Source organism: Eurosta solidaginis, chromosome 3 (genome assembly GCF_040869045.1).
Source record: "Eurosta solidaginis isolate ZX-2024a chromosome 3, ASM4086904v1, whole genome shotgun sequence".
Classification (NCBI taxonomy): domain Eukaryota; kingdom Metazoa; phylum Arthropoda; class Insecta; order Diptera; family Tephritidae; genus Eurosta; species Eurosta solidaginis.
Genome location: NC_090321.1, coordinates 127601067 through 127621119, shown reverse-complemented (window position 1 = coordinate 127621119; position 20053 = coordinate 127601067). Strand labels below are relative to the sequence as shown.

General features: G+C 39.2%; 1 protein-coding gene across 1 annotated transcript in view; it reads left to right on the top strand.

Moving 5' to 3' along the window:
- The window catches only part of Ptp52F (Protein tyrosine phosphatase 52F), a 2268497-nt gene that overhangs the window by 499275 nt on the left and 1749169 nt on the right, over positions 1-20053 (top strand). The window lies entirely within an intron of this gene.

Sequence of the window (20053 nt, the reverse complement as noted above, 5' to 3'; positions counted from 1 at the left end):
GTCACCCTGGTCCACATTTTGTTCGAAATCTCGAAAACGCCTTCACATATACAACTACCACAAATCCCTTTTAAAATTCTTATTAATACTTTTAATTTGACACCCATATTGTACAAACACATTATAGAGTCACCCCTGGTCCCCCTTTATGGCGATATATCGAAATATAGAACTAAGGTCCACTCCCTTTTAAAATACTCATTATCACCTTTCGTTTGATACTCATAATGTACAAACGCATTCTAGAGTCAACCCTGGTCCACCTTTATAACGATATCCCCAAAAGGCTTCCACCTATAGAACTAAGGCCCAATCCCTTTTAAAATACTCATTAACACCTTTCACTTGATACCCATATCGTAAATAAATTCTAAAGTCACCCCTGGTCCACCTTTATGGCGATATCTCGAAAAGGCGTCCACCTATAGAACTAAGGCCCACTCCCTTTTAAAATACTCATTAACTCCTTTCATTTGATATCCATATCGTACAAACAAATTCTAGAGTCACCCCTGGTCCACCTTTATATCGATATTTCGAAAAGTCGTCCACCCATAGAACTAAGGCCCACTCCCTTTTAAAATACTCATTAACACCATTCATTTGATACCCATATCGTATAAACGCATTCTAGAGTCATCCCTGGTCCACCTTTATGGCGATATCTCGAAAAGGCTTCCACCTATAAAACTAAGGCCCACTCCCTTTTAAAATACTTATTAGCACCTTTCATTTGATACCCATATCGTACAAACAAATTCTAAACTCATCCCTGGTCCACCTTTATGGCGATATCTCGAAAAGGCGTCCACCCATAGAACTAAGGTCCACTCCCTTTTAAAATACTCATTAACACCTTTCATTTGCTACTCATATCGTACAAACAAATTCTAGAATCACCCATGGTCCACCTTTATGGCAATATCTCGAAAAGGCGTCCACCCATAGAACTAAGGCCCACTCTCTTTTAAAACACTCATTAAAAATTTTCGTTTGACACCCATATTGTACAAACGCATTCTAGAGTGACCCCTGGTCCACCTTTATAACGATATCCCGAAAAGGTGTCCACCTATAGAGCTAAGGCCCACTCCCTTTTAAAATACTCATTAACACCTTTCATTTGATACCCATGTCATACAAACAAATTCTAGAGTCACCCCTGGTCCACCTTTATGGCGATATCTCGAAAATGCGTCCACCTATAGAACTAAGGCCCACTCCCTTTTAAAATACACATTAGCACTTTTCATTTGATACCCATATCGTACAAACAAATTCTAGAGTCACCCTTGGTCCACCTTTATGGCGATATCTCGAAAAGCCGTCCGCCTATAGAATTAAGGCCCACTCCTTTTTAAAATACTCATTAACACCTTTCATTTGATACCCATGTCATACAAACAAATTCTAGAGTCACCCCTGGTCCACCTTTATGGCGATATCTCGAAAATGCGTCCACCTATAGAACTAAGGCCCACTCCCTTTTAAAATACTCATTAGCACCTTTCTTTTGATACCCATATCGTACAAACAAATTCTAGAGTCACCCCTGGTCCACCTTTATGGCGATATCTCGAAAAGGCGTCCACCTATAGAACTAAGGCCCACTCCCTTTTAAAATACTCATTAGCACCTTTCATTTGATACCCATATCGTACAAACAAATTCTAGAGTCACCCTGGTCCACTTTTATGGCGATATCTCGAAAAGCCGTCCGCCTATAGAATTAAGGCCCACTCCCTTTTAAAATACTCATTAACAGCTTTCATTTCATACCCATATCGTACAAACAAATTCTAGAGTCACCCCTGGTCCACCTTTATGGCGATATCTCGAAAATGCGTCCACCTATAGAGCAAAGGCCCACTCCCTTTTAAAATACTTATTAACACCTTTCATTTCATACCCATGTCATACAAAGAAATTCTAGAGTCACCCCTGGTCCACCTTTATGGCGATATCTCGAAAATGCGTTCACCTATAGAACTAAGGCCCACTCCCTTTTAAAATACTCATTAGCACCTTTCATTTGGTACCCATATCGTACAAACAAATTCTAGAGTCACCCCTGGTCCACCTTTATGACGATATCCCGAAAAGGCGTCCACCTATAGAGCTAAGGCCCACTTCCTTTTAAAATACTCATTAACACCTTTCATTTGATATCCATATCGTACAAACAAATTCTAGTGTGACCCTTGGTCCACCTTTGTGGCGATATCTCTAAAAGGCGTCCACCTGTAGAACTAAGGCCCACTCCCTTTTAAAATACTCATTAGCACCTTTCATTTGATACCCATATCGTACAAACAAATTCTAGAGTCACCCCTAGTCCACCTTTATGGCGATATATCGAAAAGGCGTCCACCTATAGAACTGAGGCCAACGCCCTTTTAAAAACTCATTAAGACCTTTCTTTTCATACCCATATCGTACAAACAAATTATAGAGTCACCCCTGGTCCACCTTTATGGCGATATCTCGAAAAGGCGTCCACCTAGAGAACTAAGGCCCACGCCCTTTTAAAATATTTATTAACACCTTTCAGTTGATACCCATATCGTACAAACAACACATTCCAGGGTTACCCTAGGTTCATTTTCCTACATGGTGATTTTCCCTTATTTTGTCTCCATAGCTCTCAACTGAGTATGTAATGTTCGGTTACACCCGAACTTAGCCTTCCTTACTTGTTTATTTTGCTTTGCACGTATACCGTACTGAGTTTTGCAATATGGGGTCGGGCTGGGTCGAATTGTGGGGAGGCAAAAAAATTGCCCATTGCTCTGTGAAAATCTTCTAGGGATCAAAATAAGAAGCTTTGCCGAAGGAACCATACCTCTAAAACGAATTCTGATGTCCCCCAATTTGGGTCGAACTTTTGGGTAGGGGTAAATTTTGAAAAATCCCACTTTGACCCATTTAGAGTGCTCCAATCGACCCCAAATGTATGACCGACCCCACTAACTTTGGAGGCCCGACCCACCGATGCCAGTGGCACACCCCCTGGAACCCCCCTGGGGGTTCACCATACAAACATTTCAAAAAATCGCCGGCTTTGCACTTTACATGAAAAAATCAGCTAAATGGTTTTGTGGTAATAAGGCCAATGGACCTTATGGCCGTTGACCTTATGTCACCACACCATCACATTAATGCATTGTCATCGAGCCTTGATAGGTGTGCAAAGTTGCAATCAAACTTATCGCCATTCAAAGTGGTGATAAGGCCAATTGACCTTATCGCCGTTGACCTTATGTCACCACACCATCACATTAATACATTGTCATCGGCCCTTGATACGTATGTAAAGTTTCAAGTTAATCAGACTTCTAGAAACCGGTGAAAATTAAGCTCAAAGATTCCGTTACATACAGGCCAAGCTAATAAAAGCGTGCTAAAAATGAATTTAACTTAGTAATAGAAAAGAAATTAGAAAAAATTATTAAAAATTAGCGTTTTTACAACCCTTTTAAAACCAAGGCATCACTGTGATGCATTTGCATGTCGTAAACATAGTTGTGTGGGTTTTTTATTCAACCGTTTTAAAAAATGAAGGTATCACTGTGACACAATTGCAGATCGTAAAGTTGCTTGTGTTGTTTTTTTTTAAGCCACCACAAGACACAGCAGGTAGAATTGAAATTACCGTTTCATTCTTATTACTTCGTCGCTTAGACCATATATAACGCAACAGTTTTTGTGAATGCATTAAGTCGTTGTGAGGAGCTCAAAGTGTGAAGTACTAATTTCAGATAAAACAAGTAAGGAAGGCTAAGTTTGGGTGTAACCGAACATTACATACTCAGTTGAGAGCTATGGAGACAAAATAAGGGAAAATCACCATGTAGGAAAATGAACCTAGGGTAACCCTGGAATGTGTTGTTTGTACGATATGGGTATTAGATCAAAGGTGTTAATGAATATTTTAAAAGGGCGTGCGCCTTAGTTCTCTAGGTGGACGCCTTTACGAGATATCGCCATAAAGGTGGACCAGGGGTGACTCTAGAATTTGTTTGTACGATATGTGTATGAAAAGAAAGGCCTTAATGAGTTTTTAAAAGGGCGTTGGCCTCAGTTCTATAGGTGGACGCTTTTTCGAGATATCGCCATAAAGGTGGACTAGGGGTGACTAGAATTTGTTTGTACGATATGGGTATCAAATGAAAGGTGTTAATGAGTATTTTAGAAGGGAGTGGGCCTTAATTCTATAGGCGGACGGCTTTTCGAGATATCGCCATAAAGGTGGACTAGGGGTGACTCTAGAATTTGTTTGTACGATATGGGTATCAAATGAAAGGTGTTAATGAGTATTTTAAAAGGGAGTGGGCCTTAGTTCTATAGGTGGACGCCATTTCGAGATATCGCCATAAAGGTGGACCAGGGGTGACTCTAGAATTTGTTTGTACGATATGGGTATCAAATGAAAGGTGCTAATGAGTATTTTAAAAGGGAGTGGGCCTTAGTTCTATAGGTGGACGCATTTTCGAGATATCGCCATAAAGGTGGACCAGTGGTGACTCTAGAATGCGTTTGTACATTATGAGTATCAAACGAAAGGTGATAATGAGTATTTTAAAAGGAAGTGGGCCTTAGTTCTATAGGTGGACGGCAGCGGTTGGATCGAGAGATTTATCTGATCGGGCCATCAGACTTAGGTGGAGGGCAGTGTGACGAATATTAGCATCACTAGGCTGATACTAAATAAGTAAAGAACAACAATAAAGCAAGTTTCCACTCTTGTGTACGTATAAAAATCAATCATCATTTACACACATACATACAAGGCAACGAAGAAATACCCACAAACTTATGTAAACATCAGCCGCAGTAGTACTCACGCATACATTCGCATATGGCTATAAGATAGACATAAACTACAGATATACATGTATATAGAAATTACCACGCAGGTGATACAGCAGTTCTAGAAGGCGAAACGTCTATACTTTAGTAGAAATATGCGAATGAAGCAACAGAGGCTATAAAAGCCGCGCAAGCGGAGTAGTCAGGATCAGTTTCATTTAAACACGCTATTAGTTGTGACGTATAATTGTGAAGTACTACGCCAAAGCAATCTAATAAAGACCATTTTGCAATACAGAATATTGGAGTTATTTATTCGACAGTTCAGCGATACGAACGTTAGCAGAAGGTTTCAAATAAGCGGAATTTCCTTAAATTCGTTACAGTATTATAATCATATTATTATTGAATATGTATTTGATTCTACTTATAGATGATATCTTCAGCCCAAGATAAATATATAGGCGGCCATACTGATTTTTTGATTTTTAAATAAATTTTAAAATCTCTCAAAAAACTTTGTGGAAATGCCAAACCAAATGATACAAACAAAAATTTTATCATATTTAACTTTTAAAAATGCCCGGTAAAAAGAAAAATAGATCGAAATTTTGTTTTTTTTTTAGTTGTTTATAGTTTGTTTTATTATTTTTTTTTTTTAATTTTTACGATGATGGAAACTAGGTGAAGAGCCCAAATGCAACGGCGACTTAAACAGTTAAACAAGATCGGGAGTGAGCGCAGAACATGGCCGAATCGGAAATTAGCTAGGAAAAGCTAAAATAGCTGAACAGCATTTAAAATTCGATGGTGGGAACAAGGCAATTCCCACAGAGCGATTTTTGTTCCGTGTTCACGCCTTGCGGAAGTGACACAGTATCTTGTCGCATGATTAGTATGCAAACTTCCATTTATTCCTAGAGGGTAAAACGGGGGAGTGGTATTTATTTATTGATTTATTATAGCTATGTATATTATTTGATACATAGTCTAACGTAGGTTATAAATTAAAATTTAATAGCGTTAATATTCAAACCTCTAACCGGTTAAGAGTGCCTCAGGGGAAGCATTACAAAAATCATATTTTGAATATGAAAATATACATATATGTTTTTTTTTGCGAAAGTTATTGACATGATATTTCTTTCTAAAATTATAATCAAATCCAATATACCGTTTAATTTTTGTAACCAGTTTTTTGCGAACAATTGTGAGAAACGGTCGTTTTTATGTCGTAGAGAATTCCTGACTTTCAACATCCAAAAGTTTTATTAAAAAAACTGCTTTTGGTCTAGTAATGTTTTTTCGCGTTAAGTTAAATTCATATGCTACGCGTTTTTATATTAAGAGCGAAGTAAAATAGTAGAGAGAAAATCCGGGCCCGGGACTAAACAATTTACGGGCCTTCTATAAAAATTCACTAAAGCATTTGATTAATTTGAATTAATGACGTCTCATTCATGAATCATTATTGATGGATTACATAAAAAAAATTTGTTTGCCACATCAACTAAATGATTTTAAGACTAAGAGCTGAAAATAAAATTAACACAGAATATTTACTATTTATACTGTTCTATTGTAACGTAGAAATAAAATTCTCTTTTTTGTTGATATTTATTGAGCTTTACGGCCGATTTCAAATTATAAGGCAAAACGCTGAGTTTTCCTTTTTCTTCTATGCATTGCGGTGATATTTTGCACCTTCTTCTGGGAGCCTAGTTTATTTGACAAAACATAAAATAATTACAAAATATTTAACAATTTCCCATCAAAATTTCACTTACATACATATAACATTAAATTATAACATATAAACAAACAACATTGAAAACAATTCACAATTTACTAATAATAACTTCCGTGCGCATACATGTTTAGTCTCCGAAATCGCTGTTGAATAAGCGCAATTTATGTTGTCCACATCTTTTTTAAAATTGACAGCATCTTTTATTCGATGTTGTATCCGCTTGAATTTAGAGATAAAAGAAACCAACATACAACTTAAGTTCCCAAAAAACGCCATCACACATATTAAAAATACCTTGTTTAAAAAACTTGAAAAATATGAATTTAAGCAAATAATAGAACATCAAAAAATTTTCTACAAAACCACGATAACTGCCACGGGAAAAAACCTAGACAAAAATCTAAAATCCCAAATCAGTAGATGTGTAGAAAAATATGGGCTAAGAACCAACGAGGATTGGTTTATAAATTTAACAAATATTGACGTACCCGACGAGTGAGTATCCACTGGCCGATGGAGAAAAAATTCGCCCTACCTGTTACAGAGACACATTTTCTCCGATACATTTAATGCAGACCTTGAACAAGCAATACAAACGATGGAAGATGATAGACAAAAGGACACCATCAGATGTAAGTTGGTATATGGGTATAAGAACACAAAAGAATCCTTGAAACAACACAAAGACTCTATAGTAGTTACTAATACTGATAAGGGAAACAAAACAGAAATGATGTACAAGACAGACTAAAAACAAAAAATGAAAGAGCTACTAAATGATAAGACAACTTACAAAACCATACGGATGGATCCAACACATCAGTTACAAAGGAAAAACAATAACATCGTGAACGATATCTATGAACAAAATAACATAAACCTCGAACAGAAGACACAACTCGCGTGCACTGCGGCAGTAGCACCTAGATTGTATGACCTCCCAAAGATACATAAAGAAAATACCCCCCTTCGTCCGATATCGTCGTCCTTCAATGTACCTTGTTACAACCTTTCGAAATACATAGGCCACACACTGAAAGAAAGGTATAACGTCCAAAATGCGTTCCAAGTGAAAGTAAAATTAAAAAAAATATAGAGATAGAAGATGACGAAACCTGGTATCGTTTGATGTGATATCTATATTTACCAATATACCCACACAATTAGCAATCCACACCATTATGCAACAATGGAAAACATTGGAGGAACACACAACACAAACCAGACCTCAGTTTCAAAACATTTTAGAGTTTTGCCTACGCGACAGCAATTACTTTATGTACGATGGAACCTTTTATCAACAAGCTTTTGGTATGCCAATGGGCAATCCCTTATCGCCCACGGTGGCAGATATCGTGTTAGATAAAATTATAGACGACAGCATTACTGAAATGAAATCCCGTGACATATATATCAAATACATAGACAAATATGTAGGCGATATGTTAGCTATTGTGAAAATCCAAGACATGGAAGACATTCTCAAAACACTGAACGCACAACATAAAAAATACAGTTCACGACAGAAAAAGAAAAGAACCAAAAATTAGCCTTCCTATACATCGAAATTATAGGAGAAAACAACAAACTCAAAACGAACTGGTATTGTAAATCCATAGCTTCCTCCAGAATGATAAAGTACCATTCCAACCACTCATGGACCCAGAAGAAAAATTCCGCCGTAAACTTCATTAACAAAATTTTCACCCTAAGCGACCAGGAGTTCAGAATAGACAACGAGAGGAAAATAAAAAATATCCTATTCAAATATGGATACCCTAATATAGTGATTGAAATGTTTATACAAACAACAATTAATAAATTAGATCAGGAACACGGAACTATGGAAGAAACCAAGAACGGGAAAATAAAGTGTACACAGGAGTCACATATTTACCCGGCTTAAGGGACAACAAAATTTTTTTTCTTTATGAACAACAACAACAACACAAGCTTTGCATACAAACCGCACTGTACCCTAAATAAAATATTTACACAAACAAAAGACAAAAGAGACAAAGAACAACAACACAATGGCATATACGAAATAAAATGCAATGGTAAATTTGGCGAAAACTGCAACAGAATATACATTGGTACAACAAAACGTGCATTCGGAATTCGAGACAATGGTACAAAGCAGACGCGAGAAATAACAAAACGAATACAGCTTTAGCTGACCACTTTCAAACATCAAACATTCAGCCGACTTTACAAATGTACGAATACTAGACGTAGTAAGAAGAAAAAAAAACCCGACTGACACTGGAAGGACTGAGGATACAACAACGAATAAAAGATGCTGTCAATTTTAAAGAAGATGTGGACAATATAAATTGCGCTTATTCAACAGCGATTTCGGGGAATAAAGATGTATGCGCACGGAAGTAGTCGGAAATTATTATTAGTAAATTGTGAACTGTTTTCAATGTTGTTTGTTTATATTGTCACGGATATTAGCATCTCTAAGCTATACCATCACTTAGGCCATGCTAAGCGATATTCACGTCAATAATCAAATCATGTATACACATATATAAGGCAGCCGAGAGATGTCACACACAGATGCATTTACTTATACGCCTATATGTGCGCGAGAGACTGTAAACTACAAACATTCACATCAATAATTCAATCATTATGTATCTACATAAACGAAACAATAACTGCGTCTACATATATTTCCCATGTACGTATACGAGCAGCGGAGAGTCAATGCACTAACACATGCATATATCTGAGAAGTTTGAGAGCTACTGGACTAATAGATTCTGGAAGCGTCTAAAAGATGTATAAAATTGTGCAATTTTAGTTATAGCTGAGAAGTTTGAGAGCTCATGGACAATGCTAGTAGATTCTAGAAAAATGCGAACGAAGAAACCAAAGAGTATAAACGGCGACAGATGTAGAGGCGCTGTAATTCAGTTTGAGTTGAGGTATCAATCAGTTTGCTTAAGCACGCGATATGGCGGCCAATAGTAGAGTTTCATTTGAGTTATCAATCAGTTTGGTTATTAAGCCAGCGAGTAGTAAAGTATAAGTGTTATTGTGAAGTACTTTAATAAAGGCCATTTTTCCATTATTCAATATTGGAGTTATTTATTCAACAGTTTAGTGATTCGAACTTAGCAGAGGATTGCAAATAAGAGGATTTGCAGCAAATTCGTTACAATTGGTGTCAGAGGTGGGATTGTTGAGTAAATTCCGAAGATTGGGAATACAACTTGGACATGGTAAAGCTCAGTGAATTGAAGATCCAGCAACTGAAGAAGGAGTTGGAGAGCCGTGGATTGAATACAAGCGGCGTTAAACTCGAACTTCAGGTACGGCTACGAGAGGCAATGGAAGCAGAAGGAATTGATGTGGACGAGTATACCTTTTATCCTGATGGGGACGAGACAACAACAAGAATTGAAGAGAAAAACGAAACATCGCAGACAATAACCAGCACAGACTTGAACATGATATTGGCTGCAATAACTGCTCAAACATCGACAGTAACATCCAAGATGGAAGCGCAAGAGGCACGTATAACAGAAATGTCATCACAAATATCCACCAATATGTCATCACAACTAGAAGAACAGAAAACGTATATGTCATCACAGATGGAATCCCAAGAGACGCGAATAACATCGAAGATTGAAGCACAAGAAACGCGTATGTCAGAAATGTCGACACAGATTACATCGAAGATGGAAGCACAAGAGGCACGGATATCCGAAATGTCGGCTCAAATTTCAGCACAGATATCATCGCAGATCTCTGCTCAACTGGCAGAGCAAGAAGGACGTATTTCCTCGAAGTTGGAGGCGCAAGATACAAAAATGTTACAGTTTGAAGAAAAAATCGAGGCCGAGGTGGATGCTTTGAGAGGACGTATCGAGCAGTTGCAACTAAATCGCCCAGCAGTTTCAACTAGTAATCCAAAGGTAAAAACACCATCCTTTGACGGTTCTGTTCCTTTCCAGGTCTTTAAGCTACAGTTTGAGAAGACCGCAGCAGTGAATCAATGGAATGCTGAAGATAAAGTTGCAGCTCTGTTCGTGGCACTGAAAGGGCCTGCCGCGGAAATCTTACAGACCATCCCAGAGTACGAGCGGAACCACTACGAAACATTGATGAGCGCTTTAGAGAGACGTTACGGAAGCGAGCATAGGAAACAGATATTGAAAGATTGGCTCATCTTGCAAATGCGGACGCACCCGTGGAATACACTGAAAGGGTAAAAATCCAGAGCTTCATAAATGGCATACGAGATGTGGAAACGAAGCGGGCTACATATGCGAAACCAAAGCTAACGTTTGCTGAAACGGTATCGCATGCACTGACTCAGGAAACAGCCTCACTTTTGAGTGAGCCAGCGTACAAAGCTCATCGCGTGGAAGTGGAAAAGCCAGACTGGGTAGACGTAATGTTGGAAGCATTGAAGGGTACGCAGTAGAAGAATAATGATGCAGTCAAATGCTTTATGTGTGGAAAGCCAGGGCATATTGCGCATTATTGGAACACCAACCCTAACAGTTCCAACAATGTGGGTGGTCGTAAACGCAGAGCAGAAGGAGATGAGCAAATCTCCAAGACAAATCAATCGTTAAACTAAAGCGAGTCAGCAGCAAGGGGCGACAGCTGACTCCCTCAATTGAATGCCCCATAATCTCTATCTCACAAATTGGAAGAAGGCCGAGCAATCTTATTGTCAGAGGACATGCGGATGGAAAGGAACGTTTACTGACTGTAGATAGGGGTGCATATCATTCCATCATTCGATAGGATTTAGTCAACAAGAAGATAAGACCATTGAATGGAGCAATATTGCGTACAGCCACTGGAGAAGACACCCAGGTAATTGGAGAAGTAGAATGTGAAGTAGCAATTGGGAACGTCACGGTACTACACAATTTTATAGTGGTAGGTATTGTTGATGAAATCATAATTGGAGTTGACTTCTTAATCAACCGAGGCATCAAAATCGATATGCAAAGCAAGACGATGCGATATATGGATGTATGGATGTGCTACTTAATTTCGGCTACGAGAGAGGCTACAGCAGTAAACGAGTGCTGGTGGAAGAGAGTCAGCAAATACCACCAAAATCAGAAGCAGTCATCTGGGCAAAGGTTGATGGAGATTGTGGGACAAACAAATTGTGGGTTGTCGAAGCAGCAAATAAATCAGTACTGAACATACTTGTAGGAAAAACCCTGGCTATGACAAAACAAGATGGACGTATTCCGGTAAGAGTACTCAATGAGTTCAAGTCACCATTCAATTTGACCAAAGGAGCTATTTTGGGAAGATGCCAAGAGGCCGAAGTAGTTATTAACTGTGAACAGCTCCAGGAACACGTTTGATCTAGTAATACTGATCTTTCAAATGATATCACGGCATGGACGCATGGGCTAGAGGAAGCCTATCAGAGTAAGGCAAAAGAACTGCTCATAAAATACGCGAACATATTTGACCAGGATGGTTCCAAACCAGGCCGCACCAATGTTGTGAAACATCAAATTGACACTGGAGATGCGAGGCCGATCCGTCAAGCTCCACGTAGTGTTCCACTGGCAAAGCGGGAAGTTGTGAGTCAAATCATACAAGAAATGAGTGACAGCGGCGTCATCGAACCATCAGCTAGTCCATGGAGCTCACCGGTAGTACTTGTAAAGAAGAAGGATGGAAAAATGAGGTTTTGCGTGGACTACCGGAAGTTGAATTACGTTACGAAAAAGGATAGATACCCGTTGCCAAGAATTGACGACACTTTGGACTTGCTATCTGGTACGAAATGGTTTTCCACACTGGACTTGAAAAGCGGCTACTGGCAAGTTGAGGTGAAGGAGGAAGATAAAGAGAAAACAGCCTTCAGTGTCGGTGATGGTCTTTGGCAATTTACAGTGATGCCTTTTGGACTTTGTAATGCACCAGCTACTTTTGAGAGACTCATGGACCAGGTACTGAAAGGACTACATTGGAAAACATGCTTGGTGTACCTGGACGACATCATCGTATTGGGCAAGAGTTTTGATGAACATCTTAAGAACTGGGAGGAAGTTTTCCAGAGAATAGCTGGTGCTGGTCTGAAGTTAAGTCCCAAAAAGTGTACGCTGTTTAAAAAGGAAGTAAATTATTTGGGCCACAAGGTAACGACAGAAGGTGTCTGTACAGCGAATGAAAAGATAGAGGCAGTAAAGGATTGGCCAAGACCACAGAATCTGCATGAATTGAGATTTTTCCTTGGGCTGTGCACATATTACCGCCGATTTGTACCAAATTTTGCCAGCGTAGCCCATAGTCTCCACGAGCTAACAAGAAAAAATAAAGCTTTTGAATGGAAGAAGGAGCAAGAAGTAGCTTTCCAAACATTGAAAGAGCGGTTGTGCACTGCCCCAATGTTGGCATACCCGATTCCAGGAGCAACGTTTATTCTAGATACAGATGCGAGCGGATATGCTATAGGAGGCATTTTATCACAACTGGTCGATGGACAAGAGAAGGTAGTTGCATATTACAGCCGTTCAATTGGAAAACCAGAGAGGAACTATTGCGTTACACGGAGAGAGCTGTTGGTATTGGTAGAGTGCATAAAACATTTTCACAAATACCTCTACGGCCAGCGATTCCGTGTCAGGACAGATCACGCAGCGTTGAAATGGCTTCTGCAGTTCCGTAATCGGGAAGGAAAATTGGCACGGTGGATCGAGCGACTATAAAGCTATGACTTTTCCATTGAGCATCGAAAAGGTAGTACCCATGGAAATGCTGATGCAATGTCACGAAGACCATGTAGTCTGGAATGCAAGCATTGCTCAAAGGCCGAGGCTAAAGAAGACATTATAGATGTCCGGCTAATGACTATAACGTGTACAGATGAATGGGACAAGGAACAACTAAGAAAGTGTCAGCTAGAAGATACAGATCTGTCACATGTTATGCAAGTCCTCGAACGAAACGAAAGACCAAGCAGAGAGGAGATGGCAGCAGAGAGTCCCATTGCGAAGTCATATTGGGCACAGTGGGACAGTTTAGAATTGATATCCGGTTGCTTGCATCGAGTATGGGAGAGTGAGGATGGTCAATGCAAGAAGGAACTGATAGTTGTTCCCAGGAAGAGGATTCCTGACGTGCTCAGCGAGCTGCATAATGGTCCAAATGGAGGTCATTTGGGAATCACGAAGACGCTCGAGAAAATTAAGCAGAGATTCTACTGGGTTGGTTGCCGTCAACCGGTCACCGAGTGGATTGCCCACTGCGAGGTATGCAATAGAGAGAAAGGGCCCAAAACCCGAAGTCATGGCCAGATGAAGCAGTATATTTCAGGTGCACCATTTGAAAGGATCGCCATGGATGTCGCAGGTCCATTTCCTACTAGCAACCGCGGAAACAAATACGTACTGGTGGTTATGGATTATTTCAGTAAATGGCCAGAGGTATACCCAATCCTAAACCAAGAAGCAGAAACAGTAGCAGAAATGGTTAAAAACGAATGGGTTGCAAGGTATGGTGTACCAAAGGAGTTACATTCTGACCAAGGCAGGAATTTTGAATCAGCTGTGTTCCAAGAAATGTGCAAGAAGTTGGGCATTCGAAAAACACGGACAACTGCATTGCATCCTCAGTCCGATGGTATGGTGGAACGCTTCAATAGAACATTGGAGGAGCATTTAAGGAAAGTAGTAGACAAGTACCATAAGGACTATGATACACACATATCATTATTCTTGATGGCCTACCGATCGATAGAACATGACACAGCGGGCCAAACTCCCGCAAAGGTAATTTTTGGCAATGACCTTCGACTGCCAGCTGATTTGAAGTATAGGATAGATGCCGATGCGGAGAGGAATGTCAAGAAATCCACTGGTGTCTTGGAAGAAGAGCTGAGAGAGATACACAATCTGGTAAGGCAACGAGCAAGATGAAAGCTAGGTACGATAAAGCAGTTAATTCGGAAAGGTTTCAGGAAGGAGATTTGGTGCTGCTATACAACCCACAACGAAAAAAAGGTTTGTCCCCGAAATTGCAGTGTAACTGGGAAGGTCCATACAAAGTTGTAAAACGGATCAACGATGTAGTGTACCGCATACAAACCACTACCAAACCACGAACCAAAATGAAAGTGGTTCATTTGGAGAGATTAGCAGCGTTTAGATCGAGAGATTTGTCTGATCGGAACGATCAGACTTTGGTGGAGGGCAGTGTCACGGATATTAGCATCACTTAGCTATACCATCACTAAGGCCATGCTAAGCGATATTTACGTCAATAACCAAATCATGTATACACATATATAAGGCAGCCGAGAGGTGTCACACACATATGCATTTACTTATACGCCTATAAATGCGCGAGAGACTGTAAACTACAAACATTCACATCAATAATTCAATCATTATGTATCTACATAAACGAAACAATAACTGCGTCTACATATATGTACCATGTACGTATACGAGCAGCGGAGAGTCAATGCACTAACACATGCATATATCTGAGAAGTTTAAGAGCTACTGGACTAGTAGAATCTGGAAGCGCCTAAAAGATGTATAAAATTGTGCAATTTTAGTTATAGCTGAGAAGTTTGAGAGCTAATGGACAATGCTAGTAGGTTCTAGAAAAATGCGAACGAGGAAACCAAAGAGTATAAAAGGCGACAGATGTAGAGGCGCTGTAATTCAGTTTGAGTTGAGCTATCAATAAGTTTGCTTAAGCACGCGATCTGGCGGCCAATAGTAGAGTTTCATTTGAGTTATCAATCAGTTTGGTTATTAAGCCAGCGAGTAGCAAAGTATAAGTGTTATTGTGAAGTACTTTAATAAAGGCCATTTTTCCATTATTGAATATTGGAGTTATTTATTCAACAGTTTAGTGATTAGAACTTAGCAGAGGATTGCAAATAAGAGGATTTGCAGCAAATTCGTTACAATATGTTATAATTTAAGGCTATATGTATGTAAGTGAAATTTTAATGTGAAATTGTTGAATATTATGTAATTGCTTTATGTTTTGTCAAATAAACTAGGCTCCCTGAATAAAGTGCAAAATAGCACCGAAATACATAGGTGAAAAAGGAAAACTCAGCGTTTTGCCTTATAATTTAAATCGGCCGTAAAGCTCAATAAATATCAACACATAAATTTAGAATATTGGCCCAACAACAAAAAAATCTAAAAAATTCTCTTTTAACAGCCACGTATTGTTATACTCAGTTGAGCAGAGCTCACAGGGTATATTAACTTTGATTGGATAACGGTTGGTTGTACAGATATAAAGGAATCGAGATAGATATAGACTTCCATATATCAAAATCATCAGTATTGAAAAAAAATTTGATTGAGCCATGTCCGTCCGTCCGTCCGTCCGTCCGTCTGTCCGTTAACACGATAACTTGAGTAAATTTTGAGGTATCTTGATGAAATTTGGTACGTAGATTCCTGGGCGCTCATCTCAGATCGCTATTTAAAACGAACGATATCGGACTATAACCACGCCCATTTTTTCGATATCGAAAATTTCGAAAAACCGAAAAAATGCGATAACTCATTGCCAAAGGCGGATAAAGCGATGAAACTTGGTAGATGGGTTGACGTTATGGCGCAGAATAGAAAATTAGTAAGATTTTGGACAATGGGCGTGGCACCGCCCACTTTTACAACAAGGTAATTTAAAAGTTTTGCAAGCTGTAATTGGGCAGTCGTTAAAGATATCATGATGAAATTTGGCAGGAACGTTACTACTATTACTATATATGTGCTAAATAAAAATTAGCAAAATTGGATGAAGAACACACCGACTTTTTAAAAAAACTTTTTTGTTAATTCAAATTTTAACAAAAAATTTAATATCTTTACTGTATATAAGTAAATTAAGTCAAAATTCAACTCCAGTAATGATATGATGCAACAAAATACAAAAATAAAAGAAAATTTCAAAATGGGAGTGGCTCCGCCCATTTTCATTTAGTTTATCTAGAATACTTTTAATGCCACAAGTCGAACAAAAAATTACCAATCCTTCTTAAATTTGGTAGGGGCATAGATTCTATGACGGTAACTGTTTTCTGTAAAAATGGGCGAAATCGGTGGAAGCCACGCCCAGTTTTTATACACAGTCCACCATCTGGCCTTCCGCTCGGCCGTTAACACAAATAACTTGAGCAAAAACCGATATATCTTTACTAAACTTAGTCCACGTACTTATCTGAACTCACTTTATCTTGGTATAAATAATGGCCGAAATCCGGCCATAACCACGCCCACTTTATCGATATCGAAAATTACGAAAAATGAAAAAAATGCCATAATTCTACACCAAATACGAAAAAAGGGATGAAACATGGTAATTGGATTGGTTTAATGACGCAAAATATAACTTTGGAAAAAACTTTGTAAAATGGGTGTGACACCTACCATATTAAGTAGAAGAAAATGAAAAAGTTCTACAAGGCGAAATCAACAGCGTTTGGAATCTTGGCAGGAATACTGTTCGTGGTATTGCATATATAAATAAATTAGCAGTACCCGACAGATGATTTTCTGGATCACCTGGTCCATATTTTGGTCGATATCGCGAAAACGTCTTCACATATACATCTAAGGGCCACTCGCTTTTAAAACCCTCATTAATACCTTTAATTTGATATCCATATCGTACAAACACATTCTAGAGTCACCCCTGGCCACCCTAATGGCGATATCTCGAAAAGGCGTCCACCTATAGACCTAATGCCCACTCCCTCTTAAAATGCTCAGTAACACCTTTCGTTTGATATCCATATCGTACAAACATGCTAGAGTCACCCTTGGTCCACCTTTATGGCGATATCTTGAAAAGGCGTCCACCTATAGAACTAAGGATTACTCCCTTTTAAAATACTCATTATTTGATACCCATATCGTACAAACACATCCTAGAGTCACCCCTGGCCACCCTAATGGCGATATCTCGAAAAGGCGTCCACCTATAGACCTAATGCCCACTCCCTCTTAAAATGCTCAGTAACACCTTTCGTTTGATACCCATATTGTACAAACATTCTAGAGTCACCCCTGGCCCACCCTAATGGCGATATCTCGAAAAGGCGTCCACCTATAGACCTAATGCCCACTCCCTCTTAAAATGCTCAGTAACACCTTTCGTTTGATACCCATATCGTACAAACATTCTACAGTCACCCATGGTCCACCTTTATGGCGATATCTTGAAAAGGGTTCCACCTATAGAACTAAGGATTACTCCCTTTTAAAATATTCATTACCACCTTTCATTTGATACCCATATGTACAAACACATTCTAGAGTCACCCCTGGCCCACCCTAATGGCGATATTTCGAAAAGGCGTCCACCTATAGACCTAATGCCCACTCCCTTTTAAAATGCTCAGTAACACCTTTCGTTTGATACCCATATCGTACAAACATTCTAGAGTCACCCCTGGCCCACCCTAATGGCGACATCTCGAAAAGGCGTCCACCTATAGACCTAATGCCCACTCCCTCTTAAAATGCTCAGTAACACCTTTCATTTGATTCCCATATCGTACAAACATTCTAGAGTCACCCCTGGCCCACCCTAATGGCGACATCTCGAAAAGGCGTCCACCTATAGACCTAATGCCCACTCCCTCTTAAAATGCTCAGTAACACCTTTCATTTGATTCCCATATCGTACAAACACATTCTAGAGTCACCCCTGGCCCACCTTAATGGCGATATCTCGAAAAGGCGTCCACCGATAGACCTAAGGCCCGCTCCCTCTTAAAATGCTCAGTAACACCTTTCATTTGATACCCATATCGTACAAACAAATTCTAGAGTCAGCCCTGGTCCACCTTTATGGCGATATCCCTAAATGGCGTCCATCCATAGAACTATGGCCTACTCTCTCTTAAAATACTCTTTAATACCTTCCATTTGATACACATGTCATACAACCACATTCCAGAGTTTCCCTAGGTTCATTTTCCTACATGGTGATTTTCCTTATTTTGTCTCCATAGCTCTCAACTGAGTATGTAATGTTCGGTTACACCCGAACTTAGCCTTCCTTACTTGCTTTAAATAATATTTTCTAGTTATATATTTGGTAACATATTAGAACATTTCTGATAAATATAATGATTATTATAAATTTTAATTGTTCAATATAGAAGATTATAATAATATCAAAATTTAACTGTCTTGCCAAAACGGATTCACCGCAAAGCGTGGTAAGTCCTGAAACTCGCTCTTGAGATGAACACGATTTATGAAAGCTTTTGATTCTTGCAAGGACGCTGAAAGAACGTTCTGCGCTAGCTACAGTGACAGGTATAGTGCAAAAGATACGTAAAGCAACACAAATGTTTGGCTAAATTGTATACAGATTTTGAACATAGATGGCATTTAGCAGACCTTTATCAAAATTTGCTTCGCAAATGTGTTTCAAGTGAATTGTTTCGCATTATAAGCTTTGAGAAACGACCGTCTTGTATTTTTCGACAAATTTTGCACCGCTCACGCGAACCGTAGTTTCATTCATGTCCTCAAATTGCCACAAAAAGGAAAACGTCTCGTTCAAATTTCTCATCGTTCAGTAATGTCAGTGATTACCGAATAAACGATCACCAAGAATGTATTGTTTTTAAAATCAGACTCTGGATCATCCGTAATCATCTCATTTCCATTATCTTCAAAACTTCTTTTGGGTTTTCTCTTTCGAATGTCCGGAAACTTTGGCGAAATGTTCAATGGAATAGCAACTGTTTTGCATTCGTTAAAAATTGTTTCCCATTGGTTCCTGATCAACTTCAAATCAGCTAATAAGGCATGTAGATGTCGAACCTCAACAGCTATGGTGACGTCTTTAGCTTGGAGGACCACGTTTTTTTCATTAATGGTAGTCAGTATTTTGGACCAAATTGAGGACAGCAAGATACATTCGAACTTATTGATGTAATATCTCCGTATGCTTGTGCAGTCAAGTTTAGCTTAATTAATGCGTTTATCGCTTGTGTTATTTTTGTAACATGGTTTGCGAATGGTCATGATTGCCTCAATTCTAGCCGACCACCTAGTGTCTGAAAGACTGTGAAGAGAGCTCGGTACATTTTTTATTTTTATTTTTTTTGAGGATGTCCCATGTTGTTGTTGTTGTAGCGATAAGGACACTCCCAGAAGGCATTGGAGAGCGTTATCAAGTAGATGTTCCTTTGCCGGATTCGGTACGTTCCGGTACCAAGCCCGACCATCTGGGGAATGATTTGTTATGACCACATGCTACCTTCTACGCCATCCCGCTCGTCTGAGGATGTCCCATTGCTGTGGACAGCTGCTGAAAATAGCAAAACATTTTTGTACAACTCCAAAGAAAGTAATGCCGCCGTACAACATTCTGCAGCATCAACACCACATAAACTGAGACTGTGGGTTGCACAAGGCGAGTAATCAGCATTCGAGTTTTTGTCGACGATGTGACGTTGTGCTCCGTTGTAAGCTCCTTTCATATTGGCGCCGTTAT